The sequence below is a fragment of the Homarus americanus genome, unplaced genomic scaffold (assembly GCF_018991925.1).
Source record: "Homarus americanus isolate GMGI-L3 unplaced genomic scaffold, GMGI_Hamer_2.0 scaffold31037, whole genome shotgun sequence".
Classification (NCBI taxonomy): Eukaryota; Metazoa; Arthropoda; class Malacostraca; order Decapoda; family Nephropidae; genus Homarus; species Homarus americanus.
This window is the reverse complement of record NW_024722227.1, coordinates 6,261,683-6,286,321: the sequence shown is the minus strand read 5'-3', so window position 1 is coordinate 6,286,321 and position 24,639 is coordinate 6,261,683. Positions and strand designations below refer to the sequence as shown.

Sequence of the window (24,639 nt, the reverse complement as noted above, 5' to 3'; positions counted from 1 at the left end):
TCTGCAATTCAGTCAAATACATCAAGTATGTCTGCAAATACGTCAACAAAGGCTCTGACCAAGCGATCTTTGCATTGGAAAAGGAAGAAAATCATGAGGTGACACAGTTTTAGCAAGGTCGTTATATATGCAGCAATGAAGCCCTATGGAGAATTTTTTATTTTCCCATACACGAACGATGTCCAACAGTATTTCATCTGGCTGTTTACCTGGAAAATGGACAAAGAGTATACTTCCCAGAAGAGTCCCTCCAAAATCAAATGGCAAATCCTGCTGATACGACCCTCACTGCATTCTTCAAGCTTTCACAGGAAGATGAGTTTGCTCAAATACTCCTGTATGTTGACGTACCTAAGTTCTACATATGGCAGGCTTCATTGAAAAAGTTCCAGAGAAGAGCTCAAGGATCCGATGTTGAAGGATATCCAGGGATAAAGTCAGGCAATCCTTTGGGACGTGTCTACACGGTTCACCCCAACAACTTTGAATGCTATTGTTTGGGACTACTTTTGCACCACATTCGTGGCCCAACATCATATGCAGCACTCAAGACAGTGAATGGACAAGTCTGCAGAACCTATCAGGAAGCGTGCAATCTCCTTGGCCTACTGGAAGATGATGGTCACTGGAATGACACATAAGAAGAGGCAGCAGCTACTCAATCGCCAATGTGAATAAGATACCTGTTTGCCATCATGATTGCTACATGTGGACTTTCCAACCCAAGCCAGCTCCGGAGAAACCACCAAGAAAGTCTTTCAGAGGATCTGCTTCATCAAGCAAGAAGAGAACATCCTGGTCAAGAGATTGAGTTCATGGATGACATGTTCAACAAGGCTCTGATCATGCTGGAAGACAAAGTGATGGAGCTATGCGGAAAAAAACCTGACTGATTTGGATTGCCTTCCCCAAACCGAGAAGAACCAGTAGTTGCAAACAGGGAGTTGCTCAGAGAAACAGACTACTCAGTTGAAGTTCTGGTGAATTTTCTTGAAGAAAATGAGCCTCACCTGGTGCCTGATCAAGCAAATGCTTATGAACAGATCTTGCAAGCGATACAAGCGGAGCAGGGAGGATGATCTTTCTCGATGCACCTGGCGGGACAGGAAAAACATTCCTGATCAACCTTCTTTTGGCCAAAGTGCTTCATCATGGGAAAATTGCTCTTGCTGTGGCATCCTCAGGCATTGCTGCAACACCACCCGGAGGGCGGCGTTTCCGCTAGTACTAATAATAATAATAACAATAATAATAAAGTAATAATATTAACCTAACCGAAAAAACTAACCTCACGAAACCTCACCAACCTAATCTAACCATAACCTAACACTAACTTAACCTATACCTAACCTAATCTAACCAACTCCTTTAACTGTACCTTTAACCCTATAATTATGAAAAATATATATAAATTCTTTAACAATACATTTTTCTCTACAATTACGCAAAGTTTCACTGATATTAACTAATAAGTTCTTGCGGTAGATGGATGAACTGAGCGGTCAGGGAACTTACGCATGCGGCAACACTAATTAAGAATCTTGAGCCGCAAGTTAAAAGTTTCACTAAGGCCGCCGCGTCTCCCGTCACACCGTGTCCCTTACACAATATTTCCCACGAAAAAGTTCACAATCAATAAGACCTGAAGGAGTCGTTCTCAGTCACGGAAGACGATGACGACTCTCCCCTTCACCTGTGAGTGTTGGTGGCAGTAAAATAAACCTCATTTGTTGAGTTTCAAGTTTGGGTATTTAAAAGGACCAACGCAGAGGAGATTTATAGACAGACAACCCGCGCTCATCTCCACCCAGGCATTAGGTATTTTCTGAACGCTTGACTCGTGAAATTATACACTCATCTATGACGCACAAAAAATTTGACGCAAAATTCTTGAAAACATTTTGGCGATTTTTTTTTAAGTTTAATGAAGCAATTAGCGTCACCGAAGCAAAAAAATGCTCCCCAATGATTTGACGCGATTAAGGTCATGATGCACGAAATAAGCCGTTTTGTGTATGGAGGTTAGTAGTGGTAGTTGTTGTCTAGTGTACTAAGTGCCTGAAGACTTCAAAGGTCACACCACATGTACAGTCGCCTTCACTTGTGCGTTTACAGTGTGGCAGCCCTGTGTTTGTTTACATTCGCCAGGAAACTTGCAATTGTAAACATACTATAGAATCACATTAAAACAATATTAAAACAAATATCTCAATGTAATGTTTTGAGGAATGTTTATTTGACGAGCCCCTGTAAACACACTAGTGAAGGGGACTGTACATTAAAGAAACAAACCAAAACACTCCCCGGAAACAAAGAACAAGTGAACGCCACTAATTAAAACTACCAGCTGAAGTACTGTATGTACAAAATTAACCAAAATATATTAAATAACTAATTATACAATATTGTATTAGAAAGAATTAATTTTGTTTTTTCACCATATTTTTTTTAATAATTTGAAAATAACCTTCATGAAAATAGATAGATAGATAGATAGATAGATAGATAGATAGATAGATAGATAGATAATCACATGATTACCTGAGTTTCTTCTTACAAGTGAGTGTCAGTGACATTTAAATAATGAGACTTGAAAGGTCATATAAAGGTTCAAGGTGATAAGGCAGTGTGTGTGTGTGTGTGTGTGTCAACAACACACACCATACTGACAGTCAACACCACACACCATACCGACAGTCAACAACACACACCATACTGACAGTCAACACCACACACCATACTGACAGTCAACACCACACACCATACTGACAGTCAACACCACACACCATACTGACAGTCAACAACACACACCATACTGACAGTCAACACCACACACCATACCGACAGTCAACAACACACACCATACTGACAGTCAACACCACACACCATACTGACAGTCAACAACACACACCATACCGACAGTCAACAACACACACCATACTGACAGTCAACAACACACACCATACTGACAGTCAACAACACACACCATACTGACAGTCAACACCACACACCATACTGACAGTCAACACCACACACCATACTGACAGTCAACACCACACACCATACTGACAGTCAACAACACACACCATACTGACAGTTAACACCACACCATACTGACAGTCAACAACACACACTACTGACCAACAACACACACCATACTGACAGTCAACACTACACACATACCGATAGTCAACACACACACCATACTGACAGTCAACACCACACACATACCGAGTCAACACACACCATACCGACAGTCAACAACACACACCATACTGACAGTCAACACCACACACCATACCGACAGTCAACACCACACACCATACTGACAGTCAACAACACACACCATACTGACAGTCAACACAACACACCATACTGACAGTCAACAACACACCATACTGACAGTCAACAACACACACCATACTGACAGTCAACACCACACACCATACCGACAGTCAACAACACACACCATACTGACAGTCAACACCACACACCATACTGACAGTCAACAACACACCATACTGACAGTCAACAACACACACCATACCGACAGTCAACACCACACACCATACTGACAGTCAACACCACGGAGAGGCAGTATTGATACAAACCCAAGTACAGGTAGAGACGAGATAATTATTATATCTCGCACAGGTTGCTGAGTTATAACCAGTGACTCACATACCCCGGTGATTCATTCAGGTCTAAAGAGTGACAAACACACAGGTTTACTGGAAGCCACACAGGTGTAAACAGAGGCTAAATTGTCATTATATGTGTGTGTGTGTGTGTGTGTGTGTGTGTGTGTGTCTCTTTCCCTCTAACCTTGTAAGTTTAGTACCGTTAACAGTTAACATTGGTCAACTTTCACACAGTATGGTGGAAGCAGTGACCAAAGCATACGGTACACATAGGTCTACCAAACGATTACACTCACTACACCATACACCCCATCACTACATTCACCACACCACTACACTTCATCAATACCCTCACCACATCACTACAGCCCATCACTACACTCACCACACCACTACACTACACTTCATCAATACCCTCACCACACCACTACAGCCCATCATTACACTCACCACACCACTACACTACATCAATACCCTCACTACACCATACACCCCATCACTACATTCACCACACCACTACACTTCATCAATACCCTCACCACACCACTACAGCCCATCACTACACTCACCACACCACTACACTACATCAATACCCTCACCACACCACTACAGCCCATCACTACACTCACCACACCACTACACTACATCAATACCCTCACCACACCACTACACCCCAACACTACACACTGCCGCTGGTACAGAGGGAAGCCTAGTTCAGTAAAGCAACACAATCACAAATTAAATTACTATTGAGGGTAATATCACTGCTCCCTCAACGTCAGTAGTATTTGCCTGTTGACTGAATGATTAATTAACATTTAAATTTAAATATTAATGTTTATTGGAAGAAATCGTCACTGACCGACCTAATAATCTAAAACACATACGCATAGAATTATCGTATTGTCAAGAGCCGCACAGACTTACCTGGTAATGGGAAGTGTATACAGCAGCCCACGCCACGACTTGGTCTGAACTGTTGCATACATCTGAACTGTTTATCAGGACTGTATCTATCCTTGCCATGCCGCACATAACTCACCCTGTACACACACACACACACACACACACACACACACACACCTGCATGTTAATTCCTTGCCAATCTCACTTTTGCACTGTAATTATGTTGAAATTCCTTGTTAAATGTCCCTCCCCCTCTTGTCATTATATATTATTATGTACCACTTAGCTATATCAATTGTACATTTTCAGCTTATAGCTGATGTATGTTTTAATAAACGGTTAATTAGTATTATTACTGTTATTAAACACACACACAGACACGCGGGATAAGTGACAGCTAAACCAGATTTATACGGTACTGTATTTTAACCAAAGTTGAAGATATGAAATAAAGTAAAATTGACAGTGACGGAGACTTTTAAAAGTATCGACTGTAACTACGGACAGCCTGGTAACTGGAGCTACCAGTTGGGCGGTGACAGAGGTAATAAGTAACATGCAGTCAACTTGTGACTTCCAAGTATGTTCCTCTAAGCCAGTAACAATGGTAAATACACAGGGCCTTATGGTATTACATTTACTATTAATCCAAGTCTGAGAATAGTCAAACACATACAGATAATCTTATATAAAACGTTGGTTACTCAGTCGTCTATACCGTACACCGGGTTGGCGTCTACCTGCCACTTGGCTCTTCTTCAGTTGGTAAACTGTGTAAGGGTTGACCAGACTTACCAGCAGGCAGTTGTGGCGTCCCTCAGCACAACAGTTCTACGCCATCTTTTATTTTCAAAAATTGGTGAGGCAGACCACCTGACCATGAAACCCTCTCACCACCACCACCTGACCATGGCTCTCTCTCACCACCATCACCTGACCATGGCTCCCTCTCACCACTCACCTGACCATGGCTCCCTCTCACCACCACCACCTGACCATGGCTCCCTCTCACCACCACCACCTGACCATGACCTCTCTCTCCCACCATCACCCTGACCATGGCTCCCTCTCACCACTCACCACCTGACCATGGCTCCCTCTCACCACCACCACCTGACCATGGCTCTCTCACCCTCACCCACATGACCATGGTCTCCTCTCTCACCACCACCACCTGACCATGGCTCCCTCTCACCACCACCACCTGACCATGGCTCTCTCTCACCACCATCACCTGACCATGGCCCCCCTCTCACCACACCACCACCATAAACCCTCACCCACCACCACTGACCATGGCTCTCTCTCACCACCATCACCTGACCATGGCCCCTCTCACCACCACCACCTGACCAAAACCCTTCACCACTCACCACCTGACCATGGCTCCCTCTCACCACCACCACCACCTGGCCATGGCTCCTCTCACCACCACCACCTGACCATGAAACCCTCTCACCACCACCACCTGACCATGGCTCCCTCTCACCACTCACCACATGACCATGACTCCCTCTCACCACCACCACCTGACCCTGGCTCCCTCTCACCACTCACCACCTGACCATGGCTCCCTCTCACCCTCTCACCACCTGACCATGGCTCTCTCACCACCATCCTGACCATGTCCCTCTCACCACCACCACCTGACCATGGCCCTCCTCTCACCACCACCATCATGGCCCTCTCACCACTCACCACCTGACCATGGCTCCTCTCACCACCACCTGACCATGGCTCCCTCTCACCACTCACCACCATGGCTCTCTCACCACCATCACCTGACCATGCTCCCTCACCACCACCACCTGACCATGGCCACCACTCACCACCTGACCATGACTCTCTCACCACTCACCACCTGACCCTTGGCTCTCTCTCTCACCACCATCACCTGACCATGGCTCCCTCTCACCACCACCACCTGACCACTGGCTCCCTCTCACCACCACCACCTGACCATGGCTCCCTCTCACCACCACCACTGACCATGGCTCCTCACCACCACCACCCACATTCCGAAACCACCTCTCACCCACCACCACTGTGCCGAAAGCTCCTCACCATGACCACCACCACCACCTGACCATGGCTCCTCTCACCACTCACCACCTGACCATGACTCCCTCTCACCACCACCACCTGACCATGGCTCCCTCTCACCCACCACCACCTGACCATGGCTCTCTCTCACCACCATCACCTGACCATGGCTCCTCACCACCACCACTGACCATGGCTCCCTCTCACCTCACCACCTGACCATGCTCCTCTCACCACCACCACCACCTGACCATGGCTCCCTCTCACCACCACCACTGACCACTTGGCTCCCTCTCACCACCACCACATGACCATGGCTCCCTCTCACCACCACCACCTGACCATGGCTCCCTCTCTACCACCACCTGACCATGACTCCCTCTCACCACTCACCACCTGACCATGGCTCCTCTCACCACCACCACATGACCATGGCTCCTCTCACCACCACCTGACCATGGCTCCCTCCTCACCACCACCACTCCACCATGACTCCTCTCACCACTCACCACCTGACCATGGCTCCCTCTCACCACCACCCACATGACCATGGCTCCTCTCACCACCACCACCTGACCATGGCTCCCTCTCACCACCACCACCTGACCATGACTCCCTCTCACCACTCACCACCTGACCATGGCTCCCTCTCACCACCACCACATGACCATGGCTCCTCTCACCACCACCACCTGACCATGGCTCCCTCTCACCACCACCTGACCATGGCTGCCTCTCACCACCACCACCACATGACCATGGCTCCCTCTCACCACCACAACCCACATGACCATGGCTCCTCTCGCCACCACCACATGACCATAGCTGCACTCTCACCACCACCACCACATGACCATTGCTCATCTCACCACCACCACCACATGACCATGCTCCCTCTCACCACCACCACATGACCATGGCCCCTCTCACCACCACCACCTGACCTGACCATGGTTCCTCCTCACCACCACCTCCACACTGACCATGGCTCCCTCTCACCATGGCTCCCTCTCACCACCACCACCTGACCATGGCTGCCTCTCACCACCACCACCACATGACCATGGCTCCCTCTCACCACCACCACCACATGACCATGGCTCCCTCTCGCCACCACCACATGACCATGCAGGAGACGTCCTCACTACCTTCCTGCCATCACCAACCACCACCAACAACCTAAGACATCACGTAAAAATCCTGTACAAGTAAAGAGGTTCAGTACACACGGTCTTTACCCTCACGGTATAACACATAGATCAAAGAGTAGACCTTTAGTAGACATCTTAAACACATTCAACATTCTTATCTTCAGGTGAAAACACACCGAGCTGGTACACTGGCCCCCAAAATATCTTTATGAAGGGGACTGGTGAATTTTAAAACTGCGACTCTTGTTGTATAGGTTGGGTTGTGTCATATTGTTTCCCACAAAATCGTTTAAGATTCTGGAGCGAGTACACGACCAGTAAACATTGACTAACTCAACACAGGTGTATGTACTGAGCAACACACTCACAGGCAACAACAAGAATGGAGAAGTGAACTGAACACACCAACCTAACCTGACCACGGGACCAAGATGGTGACAGTATGTTGTAAGTCTTCAAACACACACACACACACACAGGACACTTTTATAATACTGGTGATAAAATTAACTTGTGTATAATGGTTGGCTTGAGCTTTGGAGTTATGACACACACACACACACACATAGATGTAACAGCATAAGACCTTCACCCTGGTACAGCCGCCACGTAACATATAGGCCACAGTCTTAATAAGCTCTACCCTGCCCCCTGACTTGGCCATTAACATTAGGGCCCAGTAGGATTGAACCTCATTAGGACGAGAGCCCCGTGACCAGCCATCAAAAGCTCGTGTCGTCAGGTTAAGATGTCTGCTGTATCTGTGTGGTCCAAGATTCTCACTAACTCGTATGATAACACCCCCAGTTAAGCCTGGCCGGAGACGTATGATACACTTACGATAAAGCCTCAGTGTGCATTCAACATGTTAAAATATTTTGCACAACTCCGACGACAGACGAGACATTAGTGAGGTGAGTTCCACGACCTGGAGCTGCACCTGTTCCTCCGTTAATGTTTCCTTCAACTGTAGAGGAGACAACAAGCCGTGTTAATTCACCACAACTATGGTGGTCAATGTAAGTCGAAATTTCACTGAAAATTCAGAGTGAAAGAGAAATTGGATTCCGTAGTCCTAATGACTCTAAGGGTACGAGGAAGCGCTGTATCCACCAGCCGCTACACCCCCGAGACTTTGTTCTAGAGGAAAGTTATGTAAAAAAAAAGGGTCATACTGTAGAGATAAGGTCTAGAACTGCAGATTCTCAGAGGTTGGAAGGATGACACCCCTCGTACGGGACGTGTAGATTCTGCATAAGTAGGTAGCTACCGATAGTAACTGGCTGACAGGAGCGACAACACAAAATTAACGCCCAAAAATAGTATTGAAATTTAATTACATTTACCCACACACACACACACTACATCCTTGACCACCGAAGGGTCAAGACGTACCAGGCGCTCCTCTCGGAGCAGCCAGGTCAACTGTTAAGTTGGCCCATACCAACTCCCTCCCCTGAACCCTCCTCCCCACCGGAATATCAACAAGTTTTCGCCAGAAGTTACAATTTCATTTAGGAAAGGAATGGAACCAGTGTTAAACAGAGGTGAACAGTGCGTAAGTCAGTGAAAACAACTCAACAGTAACAGTCGTACCCAACTTAACCTTCACACAGTGAGGTCCCAGGTACCCAGTGATAACGGCCCGTGAGACCCAACAACAACCAGCGATGTGTTAATCCGTCTACGATAAGAAGGACTGGGACCACACCTCACTCATATAACACCATGTGAGGGAATTACTATACCACGTCAGGTCCCTCATAACACCATCTGTGAGGGAATTACTACACCACGTCAGGTCCCTCATAACACCATCTGTGAGGGAATTACTAAACCACGTCAGGCCCCTCATAACACCATCTGTGAGGGAATTACTACACCACGTGGTCCCTCATAACACCATCTGTGAGGGAATTACTACACCACGTGAGGCCCCTCATAACACCATCTGTGAGGGAATTACTACACCACGTGAGGTCCCTCATAACACCATCTGTGAGGGAATTACTACACCACGTGGTCCCTCATAACACCATCTGTGAGAGAATTACTACACCACGTCAGGTCCTTCATAACACCATCTGTGAGAGAACTACTACACCACGTGAGGTCCCTCCTAACACCATCTGGGAGGGAGTTAATACACTACATGTTTGCTGTTCAACACTTACATTAATCTGTATGTTCACTATATGTTCCTTTACCTTTCTCTAATGAAGACTTTTGTTAAACCACCAATGTATGTAATAAGTCATTTATGTCCAATGTTTATTTTCAGCCTTCGGGCTGCAGAACTTTTTTAATAAGCCGTTAATTATTATTACTATTATTATTATTATTATTATTATTATTATTATTATTATTATTACACACACACACACAGCACCTTTGTTAATTCTGATTTTTACCTTTTTTTGTTATTTTCTAATTTAACTTACTTCTACCACTAAAACCGTTCTTACGTCTTTAATTACGAGACTCATCGTTAGTGTCCATAAGAACACGATCACTTATCTTATAAGATGATAAGGATGATTAAGGCGGCCTCACGCCACACTGATACCATTATCTCCCTGTGCACACGTCAGTACACTCCTAGCATAGAGTACAAGTCACCACACACTCCTACCATAATACACGTCACCACACTCCTACCATACTACACGTCACCACACTTCTACCATACTACACGTCACCACACTCCTACCATACTACACGTCACCACACTCCTACCATACCACACGTCACCACACTCCTACCATACTACACGTCACCACACTCCTACCATACCACACGTCACCACACTCCTACCATACTACACGTCACCACACTCCTACCATACTACACGTCACCACACTCCTACCATACTACACGTCACCACACTCCTACCATACCACACTACATGGGATGATGGGCACAAACTAAAAAATTGCCCCCATCAAATATGCCCTTCATTAAAACTACAGAAATATTGGCCTTTTAAACAATTCTATAATATTCCCTATTACATGTATAATAATAAAAAAGCCTATAATTTCCGCCAACTCAACCTATAGCATTAAGGTTCGAAGCAGCACATAATGAGACCCAAAGGACTATGGCGGGACAAACCAACATTGCCTCTACTTACCTATTGTGACGCTGAAGCTGAGGAACTGGACCAGCGTTGAGAAAATGGCGACCTTCATGTTGTTGATGTTGTCGCTTGTAGACCTGGTGACTGTGGTGATCCTACGAGGGGGAGGTGGTGCTGAGCGGTGATGTTTATTTGTGTTTTAATTGCCGATCCCTGTTATCTTGAGGTGTGCTGGGTTATCTCAACACGCGGATCACACCACTATTTCGAAGATGATATTGTTTCAGACAACACACTGCAGGGGGGACACGATTAGGTTCACGATAACACCGGGGAACACTGAGCACTGAGACACGGGGAGGGAGTGAGTCTGCTACTTACACTAACACTTGTTAATATACACTGACCTGGGAGGAAGAGAGAGACAACATGAGTAACAAAATTATTATTTTTCTTTATATAAAAAATAAAATTTATATAAACTGATATGCATAATCACTCAACAAACCACATACAAAATTGTGTTGAAAAAGTATGACACAACGGACGAAAGATTTTGACAACCCTACAGAGACAACAGGAGTCGCAGTGTTCATTCTGACATCCCCCCCCCCCGCAAGATAATTTTTTGAGTTACAGTACCGAGAATATAAAACATTACTTTCCTTACACAAAAACATTATTTTTTTTTACATACGCACGATTTCAAGCACTGTACACCTACCATACTTACAGTGGATATAAACATCAAACTATACTGTATCTTGACACTATATGGGTAGAACTAAACCAACATCAACTACGGTTCTATCATTACGAGTGTCAGCACAGGTACAGTGTTTTGTAAATGGAGAATTTTTTTGAATCGCAATAATTTTCACAACAACAACAACAATAATAATAATAATAATAATAATAATAATAATAATAATAATAATAATAATAATAATGGCAGATTTAAATGTCATTACAAATTACTATCACATTGTCACATTATTTTCAGTTTGTTTCACAATACTCGAACTAAATAAATGATCTGAGTCAATTTTTTCACTAATATATATAATTATTATGTAACGAAACTTTTTGACAATCGCAATGGATATATGTGTGTGTGTATGTGTGTGTGTGTGTGTGTGTGTGAGAGAGGGGAACCTGGTGATAATGAAAGGTATGGTGAGGGAAAACAGGTAATCTTCATATGGGACACTAAACACCCCTTCTCCCCTCCCCTCAGAAATCACTCCCCAGAAATACAAAACATCAAATGACATACCACCACCACCACCACCACCACCACCACCACCACTCATCGACTGGCTGTCTGTATCGACTTCTACACCAGACTACTGAAAACCCCCTCCTCTAATAAACCAACTCCCCTCCCCACCCCTCCCCTCCCCTCCCCTTCCCTCCTTCTCCTGTTGGGGGTGAAAAAAAAGGAGGTGATGAGGGAAGGGATGGATGAGGGGCAATAAGGAGGAGAGGGGGAGGAGGAGAGAGGAGAAGGGGAGGAGGAGAGAGGAGAGGGGGAGGAAAAGAAACATTATTATTATTATTATTATTATTATTATTATTATTATGCTTTAGGTATATATTATCACCCCTAACTCAAGCTCCCCCTCCCCACCCACCCCCCACACACCCCTCCACCCCCCTCCATCATGCCAATACGGAAAACTCGGAGAGGTGTTTTGCGTGTTCCGATCCGCGCGATTCATCGATCCTCAACGGGTTAGAATTGCGCTGGTTCCTGGGTTACTACCACACGTTTACTGCCGATTATCTTAATGATTTCCTGTTGGGTGATGTGGTATTGCGTGGTGGTGTGTGTGTGTGTATATATAGTTAGTATGTGTGTGTGTACTGTATATATATAGTTAGTATGTGTGTGTGTGTGTGTGTGTGTGTGTGTGTGTGTGTGTGTGTGTGTGTGTGTGTAAACTAGTATATGTTTGTGTCTATGTAGTGTGTGTATGTATATAGTTAGTATGAATGCGTTTGTGTAGGCGTGTGTATGTGCGTGTATGTGCGTGTGTGCATAAGCGTGTATGTGTGTGTGTGTGTGTGTGTGTGTGTGTGTGTGTACGGCAGACACGACTTAAACACAGGGATTTGGACGTACATACAAGACATACCGCGTGTATGCATGTAAAAAGACATCCAAGATACACACACACACACACACACACACACACCCACACGGTACGTGAACCAAGTCTCCCTCACCTGTCCCGCCCTCGTTATTTATATCAAGCAACTACAAGTACCTCCCTGTTCGTTCCGTTACGACCCGTTGTCTACCTCCCAGCCGTTGAAGGAACCCGTTCTTTCACTAGTACGGTGATACTGTCTCTTTTTGCCGTTGACAGAAGACGGCCTGTCCCCTTCACCACTATTAAACCCAGTACCTGTTGAGAGGGCCCGTTTGTTTATAATCTAACAGGAAGCGATGATAAAGACTGAATCCGGTTTTTTGTCTCGATGTCGTTGAGATTTACCCTTTTTCTCCAGGGAGTCTCGAAAATATCCCTTTTTTTTCTCCAAATGTAACTACCGTTCAGAGAAACTGTTGGCAGTTCTATTTATCCCGGGAGACTTTGCCGTTTGCTGGTAAGTGACATGGTTCTATTTTTTTATATTGTTACCGTTAACGGAATCAGTTAATAACTTCGAAATTACCGAGGAAAACCCTGCTTCTATCGTTGCCGTTAACAGAAGCTATTAATTCCGACGTTAATAAAAAAATATCTCCGTTAAATCTCTCATTACCGTTAATTAAATTCGCTGATATCGTCATTAATACCGAGAAAAATTCCATCAGCATTACCGTTAACAGAACCCGTTGTCAGTTTCTCCCGTTGCCGTTGCGGGAAGAGTTCTGTTGAAGATAAAAATAATATAACTCTACCTTCACACCAACGACACCGTTTATTGCAATCAAGATTAAACTGAAGTAGCGTTAGTGAAGCGTTAGTCGGACGTTAAATAAAACACTTCCGACCACTCAAATCAGGAGAGACGGGCATAGAGCTGACTAACGCAGTTCAATTAATGCGATACTATATGCGTTAACGTAATGCTATGTATTCACGGATGATGTTTGGCGATAAGACAGTGCCATTACTTATTATAATGTATCGTAGTGTCGGTATGGTTCCGTTATCGTCATTGTTAAGATATCGTCAAGATATTGTGTGGGTAAATCAGTAGCTGCAAAATATATAGAACAAATCGGTAACCCAACTGGTAACTTACTGCAGAAGCTTGGTAACGAGATACCTAATGTGTCAACCATGTTAGTTAGAATGGCGTTGTTAACTGTGTTTTGTAGTAATAATTTGGAGACTTGAATCATATTATCGTGGTGTTAAAAGATAGTTTGGCGTTATAATTACTACTTCTGCCTTGTCATCAATACTTTGGCGTTGTTAAATATATAATTTGGCGTGGATAGTATATATAATTTTCACGTTTTCAGTGGCAGTATTTTGACGGTTTTAGCTTTGTCCGTAATAGTAAGGCGTTGTAAATTATTTGGTAATCAAAAAAATAATTTGGCAATCAAAAAATAATTTGGCGGTTGGAAAATAATTTGACATCGTCGTAAAATAAATTGGCGTTGTCAGTAACAGCGTGACATTGCCAATAACAAAAATACGTTGTTATTAAACCTTCAAGGCGTTGTATCACACTTGAGCTTTTGATTCAGGCTTACCGACAGAGGAACCCTTACAAATTAATGGGTGAATGTGCAGCGTAAATGTATAGCAAGCGAAGACACTTCTGACTTTGTTGTATTCTTTGGGATGGCGCTGTGGGCTAGTATGCTAGATGGTGTTGTGGGCTAGTATGCTAGATGGTGTTGTGGGCTAGTATGCTAGATGGTGTTGTGGGCTAGTATGCTAGATGGTGTTGTGGGATAGTATGCTAGATGGTGTTGTGGGCTAGTATGCTAGATGGCGTAGTATGCTAGATGGCGTAGTATGCTAGATGGTGTTGTGGGCTAGTATGCTAGATGGTGTTGTGGGCTAGTATGCTAGATGGTGTTGTGGGCTAGTATGCTAGATGGCGTTGTGGGCTAGTATGCTAGATGGTGTTGTGGGCTAGTATGCTAGATGGTGTTGTGGACTAGTATGCTAGATGGTGTTGTGGACTAGTATGCTAGATGGTGTTGTGGGCTAGTATGCTAGATGGTGTTGTGGGCTAGTATGCTAGATGGTGTTGTGGGCTAGTATGCTAGATGGTGTTGTGGACTAGTATGCTAGATGGTGTTGTGGACTAGTATGCTAGATGGTGTTGTGGACTAGTATGCTAGATGGTGTTACTAAATAGTTTGGATATTATAAATCTGTCTTTCTATACATATTTTTTCTCCTTACCGATAATGTGAAGGAACTGATATCGGAAGTGACATCGTTACCAAGATATGCTGGAGGGGGGGGGGTGAAGGCCTTACAGGAACTCACAACAGAATGAGTGACGTTGCTAACAGTGAGTGATGCTGTTAACAGATTGAGTGACGCTGTTAACAGATTGAGTGTCGCTGTTAACAGATTGAGTGACGGACTGACGGTGTTAACAGAATATGTGACGTTTAATGAATGACGCTGTTAACAGAATGGGTGAAGCTGCTAACAGAATGAATGGCGTTGTTAACAATGAATGACGCCGTTAACAGAATGTATGATGCTGTTAACAGAATGAATGATGCTGTTAACAGAATAAGTGACCATGCTAATAGGATAACATATGTGTGACGCTGTTAACAGAGTAAGTGACGCTGTTAACAGAATAAGTGGCGCTATTAACAGACTAAATGACAACAGAATAACACAAGTGACTGTTAACAGAATAAATCACACTGTAAACAGATTACAGTATATGACTCTGTTTACAGAATAACACAAGTGTGACGCTGTTATTAAATTGACTCATTAATGACGCAGTTAACATAACAACAGGTTGGGTTGAGAATTGTTCCCAGCTCAAAAAAAGGCAGAATCTCCACAGCTCAGAAAAAGAGAAAAAATTGCCTAATTTATAAGTATAAAATGCACCTTTGGACACACTGCGATGTTTGAAGTGCAGTGTGAGGGTGAAAAAAATCTTGTTAAAAATCTACAAAATATCTACCCAAACGAACTCGGGATTGAATTCAGTTTTTCTTTCGGTAAAAACAAATTCTAGTATTTTTCTCAGATCTCTTATTATCGCCGAAAAAAATAATAATTATGGAGTATGAATTATTTTAAAACTGACGAATTTTTCTGCCGAAGTATTGGAGAAACAGTTATATACTGTAAAGATATAAGGCCTTATGTGACGAGTAACTACGTAGGGTAGTTCTTCATTTGAATCACCTGAAGATTAGCTTCTCCTTATTCCACATTGAGACTAACCACCCTAACACTAACCTATGACTAAACAAAATTATCCTGGCACACCTTAACCTTATTCACCATAAGTCAACACTAACTTAACCTACCCCCCCCCCCAGGTAGCATTAGGGTGTTTAATCACGTAGTTCTATTAAATACAAGACACTCTACAATGGGTAACACCGGATTTCTTCCATGTCGCAACGTCAACGTCTAATTTCCCAATGTATTTCTTGTACGACATATGACGACCACCTGCTCACAACGGACACGCTTTCACCCTCACTAAAATGGTTGTTGTGTTTACTGCACCGTGATGCTCGCGTTGTTCTGAAGTCACTTATATCTACTTGCCCAAGGCCGGTGAAGATTCCTGCCCCGCCCCAGTATCCTTCCCTGCAGGGGTGGGTGGTTATGGCAGGCTGTCTCTAACCTGCTTTCCTTGAATCACATGGAAATGCCTAGTTGTAATCACCTCTGTACCTCATACTAATTCCACTATAACATCCATGGTAATATTCATGAAAAGTGGAATGATAACTTTACTTCTTGTTTACATTTAGGAGAGAAGTGTTGTACGGGGAGGGTATAACCGGTTATGTTGGGAGCTGACTGGTGGTGACGGTGAGGCTGCATAGTACAACACCCACCACCACCCTCCCGTCCCACTCACACAATAACAATACCGCTATTTATAAACATGTCACAACTTTTCTGATTGTGATTAAGCACCGGTATTAACTTTTATATTTACACTCCCATTACTAATTTTTCGTTAGCATTTTCCAGCCAATAATGCTACTGTTTGTAAACGTATCCCCGAACTTTCCTAGTTGTGATGAAACATTGTTACCATAGCTTACGTGGACTCCAATGCATTTTTTCGTTAATAATTTCTCATTTTTGCAAGCACGTCAATAACTATTCTACTTTTGTTAAAACAGCAGGAATAAATTTTCTGTTAATGAGACGTTATTTAAGTAGCTTTATACCACGGCTGACACTAGTACAGTACTGTATGTTTAAGCCCTAACACATGAATCAGTGATGTTAACATATTTCACTGCTCTCGTTATTATCTATTTTATTCAGTTTACTGGACGGAGTCAAACCTATGACCAAAACCTTCAGCGTTATCGCGGCGTGTTGAGTCTTTATGACAAATACAAATTTTACGGAGAAAACAAGCTATTAACTTTGGTGGTTGTAGTTAAACTCTGGCATTACTGTTTATGTTAAGAAACTGGCACACACGCCACGGTGATCATGTTAGGCCGATCCCTTACTACAGTACCGAAACCTAAGTCCTGCCACGATGTTTATGACGACATATTCTGTACAAGATACACTTTGTGGTTGCGTAATAAGACACAGGTTTAGCTCCACCTAAAATAACACACTAAACACGTGCCGTCATTATCAGTGCAGTGCTCACCCCTGTTACTGATGTATCAAATTTTCCCTTTTTTTTGTAGTTTACACCTATGAATCACATCTTATAATAAACAACAAAATGCGATTGTTCCCGGATACTTAATGCTATTTCAGAGTTAATTAGTAGCGTTGTTATATTGTAATTAAGTTATGAATGTTGGCATATCACCGAAAATAACTAAACAAATGTAGGTCACCCAGGCAGTAGTGTTGGTAGTTACGAGACTGGATCCTGGGGTACCTAAGCACAGTTGACCCTAGTTGTCGTAACTCCAACGGCGGGAGACTCAGAAGCGCCCGCCACTCACCCTCATTTTTGAGTAACCTGATCCTGAGGCGGTTAGCTGTTGGTTGCCTACACACATCCACAGTGACCACAATAATGCACCCTCTTCCCGTGTCCCCACCCAGTGTCCTCACCAACACCGTGTACAGACTCCGGACACAACCTGTACCCGGAGACAAGCCCCTTTTCCATGCGGTCATACTGTAAATAGAAGCCACACCCACTCGCATCCATCAGTCTTGCTTAACATTCTAACGTCTCCACTCCCGTAACCATGAAATACAATATATTGTTCTAAGACAATTTTAGATATTTTTCAACGCGGCTGTGTCAAGCATAACGTTTACTTATCCCCTCTGGTGATGTTAAACACATCCACTATCCCAGTTTAGCCAAAGCTCACCCACCGCAACCTGTGCGGTCCTTTACCTGGCACGCACACTGTTGATTCTCTGTTTTGATATTTTCACTAAACTAACAACAGAATATTTATATTCCTACAACTACTGCCACCGTAATAGTCTACAAGCTGTTCAAACCATCTAGCACGAGCAGTAATAATTCTCTGAAACATTTTACCCTTGGCTAACTACAGAACCCCGCTCGCGCTGCCCGTTGGTGTCTCCAATCCTCACTCTACCATCAACACCCTGTGAAAGTAATATGACTAATATCGTTCTTAATTTCTGACAATTTCTAATAAAAAGGCGATTTATGATATTATGGTACTTAAACATCTTAGCTGAAGAAGCCTCTACATACAACGGTACTCTTGATCAGCTAAACAAGAGTATTTCTCATTACGCTGATGCAATATAATGTTAAATAGTCATGAAATTGTTAGTGAGGAAAGTAAAGTATTTAAGAACAATGTGTTAGGTCCGCGGAGTGTGATTTAGCGCAAGCGGTGGCGGAGAGGGACGGTGTGGACATTTACCTGGTAACTCGCCCCCTTGTCCCAGATTTTCCTGCTTGTTTGTCCTGTTACTGTTGATTGTCCTGCCTGTGCATCTGACTACTTGCCTCGACCTTAAACTATGTGTCAAGTGTACTTTTTTTTTTAATCTGTCCTTTCAAGTGTATTTTTTCCTTCCCCTGCGTGCCAGTGTAGTAACCCGTGTTGTGTCAGTGTGCTGTTTCTTACTCGACGTGCCAAGCGTGTTTCTTTCACCTTTGTTCAGCGTCTGTATTACTTCATCCTTATTTCTCAAGTCAAAGAGAGTTTTCTCGCGCTTGTCTTGTATGTCTAACACTATGCTATTAGTCATGCTTACCCTGCTAGTCTAACTGCATATTTCACCCTTACCCTACATGTCTGAAATTATACCTCGCCCTTACCCTGCATGTGTCAGATCCAAGCAATTCATTTTGAAGTACAACTTTATATTCGATGTCGTGTACGTTAAGAGTATTGCAGGTCAATGAAAAACGTGAAGATAAGTAAAATTATCAAATAAAATAAGATTAAAAACATTCATATCAAACTAGCAAAAAATTATTAACGCTAACTTAAGAGCACAAAAAGTTCCAAAACAAAAAACTTTTGTACCTACGTAAACTTAAGTTGTCGCGAACAAAACATAACCAAAACACCGTCTTCAATGCCACATAATAAGTCCTTACTCAAAAATAACATCCAGTTTGAGCACTGTCTTGAAAAAGATGGCAACGAGTGATGGCGGAGGGGACGGAGCTACACGTTACGCTCCCACCTGGCTGCCGCGTCAACCAACACTGAGCTGAGTCGCGCGAGAGATCTCCACACCCGGAGATCTGGCCAGTGATGGTTGCCACTTAATGTCTGTACACCAAATTAAATCTCCCTAAGCGAGACGTGCTAAGATGCAAGTTTTCTTTGGTAACTGGCATATTTCAATATGTAAATATAAATAGAGACAAATAGTTTTGTATTGCATTGAGATAAAAATGGGTCATTTTCGGAAAGGAATTCTTGTGTTGAATTCCAACATGGTACATCACATCGAATTTAGCTTTCTTGCAGTCTAACTCAATAAATCTGTTGAATACAACAATGTTATATGAAATGGAAAGAACAATAACTTTAAATCTAGCAGACGATTGACAATAGTCAGCACCCCACATTGAGGGCCACCAGTTGCCAAGTAATGAATAAAACAAGTGACCCGGCAACTGAGGTAAACACACTGGGGGCGGGCGCCATGGCACAGGTAGCAGCTGGCCTTTGAGAAATTTCGCCTCCACCCAGAGTGTCCGGTGAGGCGTAAGTGTAGTAATTACCAGCATCTCGCGAGAGTATGTTCACCACAACTCATTTCCCGAGAAAGAATAATATATGGAGAGTTATTATGGAGGTAAGTGTAGCAGGGCCCGTCCACTCGCCCTTGATTGAAAAAAGGTTTACGATCAGTCGTAGCTTTTACGTTGTTGATGAAACGTTGTACTGATGTTTTTTTAACGTCCGCTGCCTTATCACACGGCGATCACTCACAGGTCCTGACAAAAGCTCTGGTGCAGTGTACACTCTCACTCTTTTAACCTGTGACCTAATTTCCAAGTCACTCCATCTATGACCCCGTCTCTTCAACCACCTTCATAGCCATTCCTCTATCATAGTGATGACCCTGATGTAATATTTGTGAACTGATAGATAAACTGACAGCCAAACAACCATTCAAATACCTTCGATAATACGTTTAGTGGGGATAGGCTAAATGGTACACGCGTTACTGGAAGTATCTGCAAGGTGGGGTCCGATGATTAACACAGCAACTTCTGTTGTCTTGGTAGGGTTGTCAAAATCCTGCGTCTTTTGTGTCATATTGTCTCGCCAAATATTTTGCAGATGCTTTTTGCAGCGAATGTATGCCTGTGGGCCATTACTAAGATGTGTGTGTAATCCACACATACACACACACACACACACACACACACACACACCCACACACCTAATAACATTCTAAGTCGTTGACGTTATAATGTATTACAGTAGTTCAACTACACAGGACCCTAATCCCGTAACAAGGTTAGTAAGTACACTAAGGGTAGTCCATCAACAATTAAAAATTACGAGAGGAAGAATTTCCTGTATATGAGTCACCACCTCAAAGGAGGAATCACCGAACACTTTACTTGTGACTTACGTGTTCATTTATAAGATATTCACAGTCTATGATCACCCAGTGGCCAGGACAGCTACAAATTTACTAGATTTCGTGTTTTTCTGCCTTACACAGTTCTACCAGACGTCAGATGCTGGACGTCGAAGTCTGAGAACACTGTCAGCTAATGCACTAACAACAGCCAGCGGTAGCAAAAGTATTTGTATAGTATAAAATTTGTATTATGAATTAAATAAAAGTCTTTTGTATTATTTTCCTTAAAATATTTGTGCACAGACTCATAAACTGTGATGTACTCGTACACTGACAGGTCCTGGTCTCTTGATTCTTAACATTCAGCAGCTAGTGGGTTACTCCACCACCTTGGCAGGATGCTGGTCCACTAAGGGTTGTTCCACCATCGACAAGTGTACCCGATAAATCTATAGGTCTATGCACCCAAAAGGAAACGAAAGAAAGTGAAAAATGAAGAGCGATTAAAAGACATAAAAATTACTTCCCACTTCCTGGCCATCTTGATCCCATACTAATATTTCCCTCCAACTCGTGTTGTGAAAACGCTGCTCAACTGACTTAAGTAATGCTTCGATACAAAGATGTCTACTAACATGACGTAAGCATTGCACTCTCTCTTGTGGCCCAGTTAGGAGAAAATAGACGAACGAAACTTTATGAAGGATGTATCGGAGGTTGACATCTATACCAGGGAAGTGAACAATTTCGTCTTGTTTTTTTGCCTTGAGGTCAGAAAATACAACAGATTTGTCTTTGTTTAGAGGAAGTAAATATTATATACTGCATGATGATTAAGAAAGAAATATTTCGACGTTAGAATTAAAAAATACTAATAATAATGATAATCCAAAACGATGAGAAGTGTTTTACCATAGTTAGAGTTGACAATACTATATAGTTGTCTCTCAGGTGACGATGAAAGTTTAATAATCATGTCAGGAACTTATTAGGGAGGTGTTAACGTTGTAGTTGTTGTGGTAAATAACTCAGTCGGTGTGTAAGAATTGTTATTATCCCCTTATCATGTATAATGTACTGTAGTCTCTGGCTCTATCCAATGTTGTAGAAAGTATTTTTGTTAACTTGAAGATTAGACATCCTAATTTATTTTACCTGAAGATTAGACACCCCAGCTTATTTTACCTGAAGATTAAACACCCCAGCTTATTTTACCTGAAGATTAGACACCCCAGCTTATTTTACCTGAAGATTAAACACCCTAGCTTATTTTACCTGAAGATTAGACACCCCAGCTTATTTTACTAAAAAATTAAACACCCCAGCTTATTTTACGAGAATATTAAACACCACAGCTTATTTTACTAGAAGATTAGACACCCCCAGCTTATTTTACTAAAAAATTAAACACCCCAGCTTATTTTACGAGAATATTAAACACCACAGCTTATCTTACTAGAAGATTAGACACCCCAGCTTATTTTACTAAAAAATTAAACACCCCAGCTTATTTTACGAGAATATTAAACACCACAGCTTATCTTACTAGAAGATTAAGCAGCCCAACTTATTTTACCTAAGGATTAAACACCCAGCTTAATTTACCTAAATCTTCTAGTAAAATAAGCTGGAGTGTCTAATCTTCCAGTAAAATAAGCTGGGGTGTCTAATCTTCTAGTAAAATAAGCTGGGGTGTCTAATCTTCCAGTAAAATAAGCTGGGGTGTCTAATCTTCCAGTAAAATAATCTGGGGTGTCTAATCTTCCAGTAAAATAAGCTGGGGTGTCTAATCTTCTAGTAAAATAAGCTGGGGTGTCTAATCTTCCAGTAAAATAAGCTGGGGTGTCTAATCTTCGAGTAAAATAATCTGGGGTGTCTAATCTTCGAGTAAAATAAGCTGGGGTGTCTAATCTTCGAGTAAAATAAGCTGGGGTGTCTAATCTTCTAGTAAAATAAGCTGGGGTGTCTAATCTTCTGATCTTGCATATTTTTACAGGAATATAATGAGACGCGTAACGAGTCACACCCTGAGAGTGGCTCATGGCTCACCCAGCCAAACTGACTGACTAAGTGACGTCATACATCCACAGGGGTGGTCTTAATAATAAAATAAACTCAATTTACGGTAACAATATATTTTTAGCTTATTATTCAAACAAGATGAAACCATTTATTCAACGCTTCCAGAAGAGAGTCATCCAGGTGTGTGTGTGTGTGTATGTGTTCAGTACCTGGTTGCAGTAATACCCTGGTCACTACCAGGAGGGGGGCAAAAGAGTGCAATTTATTTAGCTGTCTACTGTCAACCTCATCTTTGACCTTACAGCGTGACATTTACTGTCTTTTGTGATAATAACCTTGGGCCTTTGTTGTGGCACTTCCCATGTTTTATTACCTCCGTGTTTTGACTTTTGTCGTGACCTTGACCTTAGAGAACTGACCCTCTACCACAGTTAGTGACGAGTTCCTCTATAACCTTAACCTCTAACCTTCTAATAACACAATTTGACCCTTAGAACTTGTTAACTCCAAACTAAAACAAGCACCCTAAAAAAAATAATGCTTCTGTAGAGTGTATTAATAATTATACCTGTGTCTTGTTTGGCTGTGGTAAACAAATAAAAAGATGAAACAACCAACATAACAGACGTAGCCTTCAAAACACGCGTACATGAACGAGGTCAACACTCATTCTCTCACTAACGCCTATCATCATATCATAACACCAGGTCCTTTACTGCCCCTACACGGCTTTGTTATGTGTGTTCCAGTACACTTCGCAACACGTGTATCAATTGTGACGTTTTTTGCCTCTATGGGCTTTGTAAATGGCGAGTACAGTGTTTCTTATTAAGCAACGCGGGGCAAGGATATAACACTGACTTTGTAGTGTGTGTGTGTTGTCATCAGTAACACCCTGGGGCTCTACTCCTGCATTTGAATATATTAATGTATATTTACAGTACATGTACTGTACATATTTTACAAGGTTTACACAAAAAGTAATAGGTCCACTACATACAGTATACTTATGTTTCTAAGGTAACAACTTAAGACAAAATCGTCAGAATGTGACCACAACCGAGCCAAGGAGAAGATCACACCACAAGAACAAAATGTTGTGGCCAAGTTCTCGCCGACTGTTGGTTTAGTTACCCTCAACCACCAGGTGCAGTCATCACCGTTCGTCAACCTGTTAACCTTTCTGCCCCTCGTGACTTCTCCCAGACAGCTGTACTTGCTTCGGCAGTACATATACTAAAATTGGAACGATACAGAGAAGATTAGTATAGCCCCTGCGTAAGGATGACACGCAAAATCGTAAAGCGTTCCACATTTTTTTTTACTGCGGGCGTTAGTGGTAGAACGGTACTGCTCTTGCCTCGCAAGCAAGCTGTCACGGGTTCGATTCCCGGGCCGGCGGAAGTTGTTTGGACACTCTTCCTAGTCTCCTTGGTCCCTGTTCACCTAGCAACAAAGTTGGTACCTGTTGTAAGTCAAAAGTTGCGAATTCGTATTCAGGGACAAATTGTTGGAGCCTCCAATAACTTGCTGAGACATAAACCATTGACTCTTCAGGTTTCTACGCCCTCAACTCATGAGACATAAGGCAAGCATGAACTTAGCATGCTTCCCTGTTGGGC

The 24,639-nt window shown here is 42.9% G+C and overlaps 1 non-coding gene across 1 annotated transcript; it reads left to right on the top strand.

Moving 5' to 3' along the window:
- Positions 1-24,229: 24,229 nt before the first annotated feature.
- On the top strand, positions 24,230-24,336 carry LOC121862681. Its single transcript, XR_006088265.1, has one exon. It is a non-coding gene; the product is annotated as a U6 spliceosomal RNA (small nuclear RNA).
- The last annotated feature ends 303 nt before the right edge of the window (positions 24,337-24,639 follow it).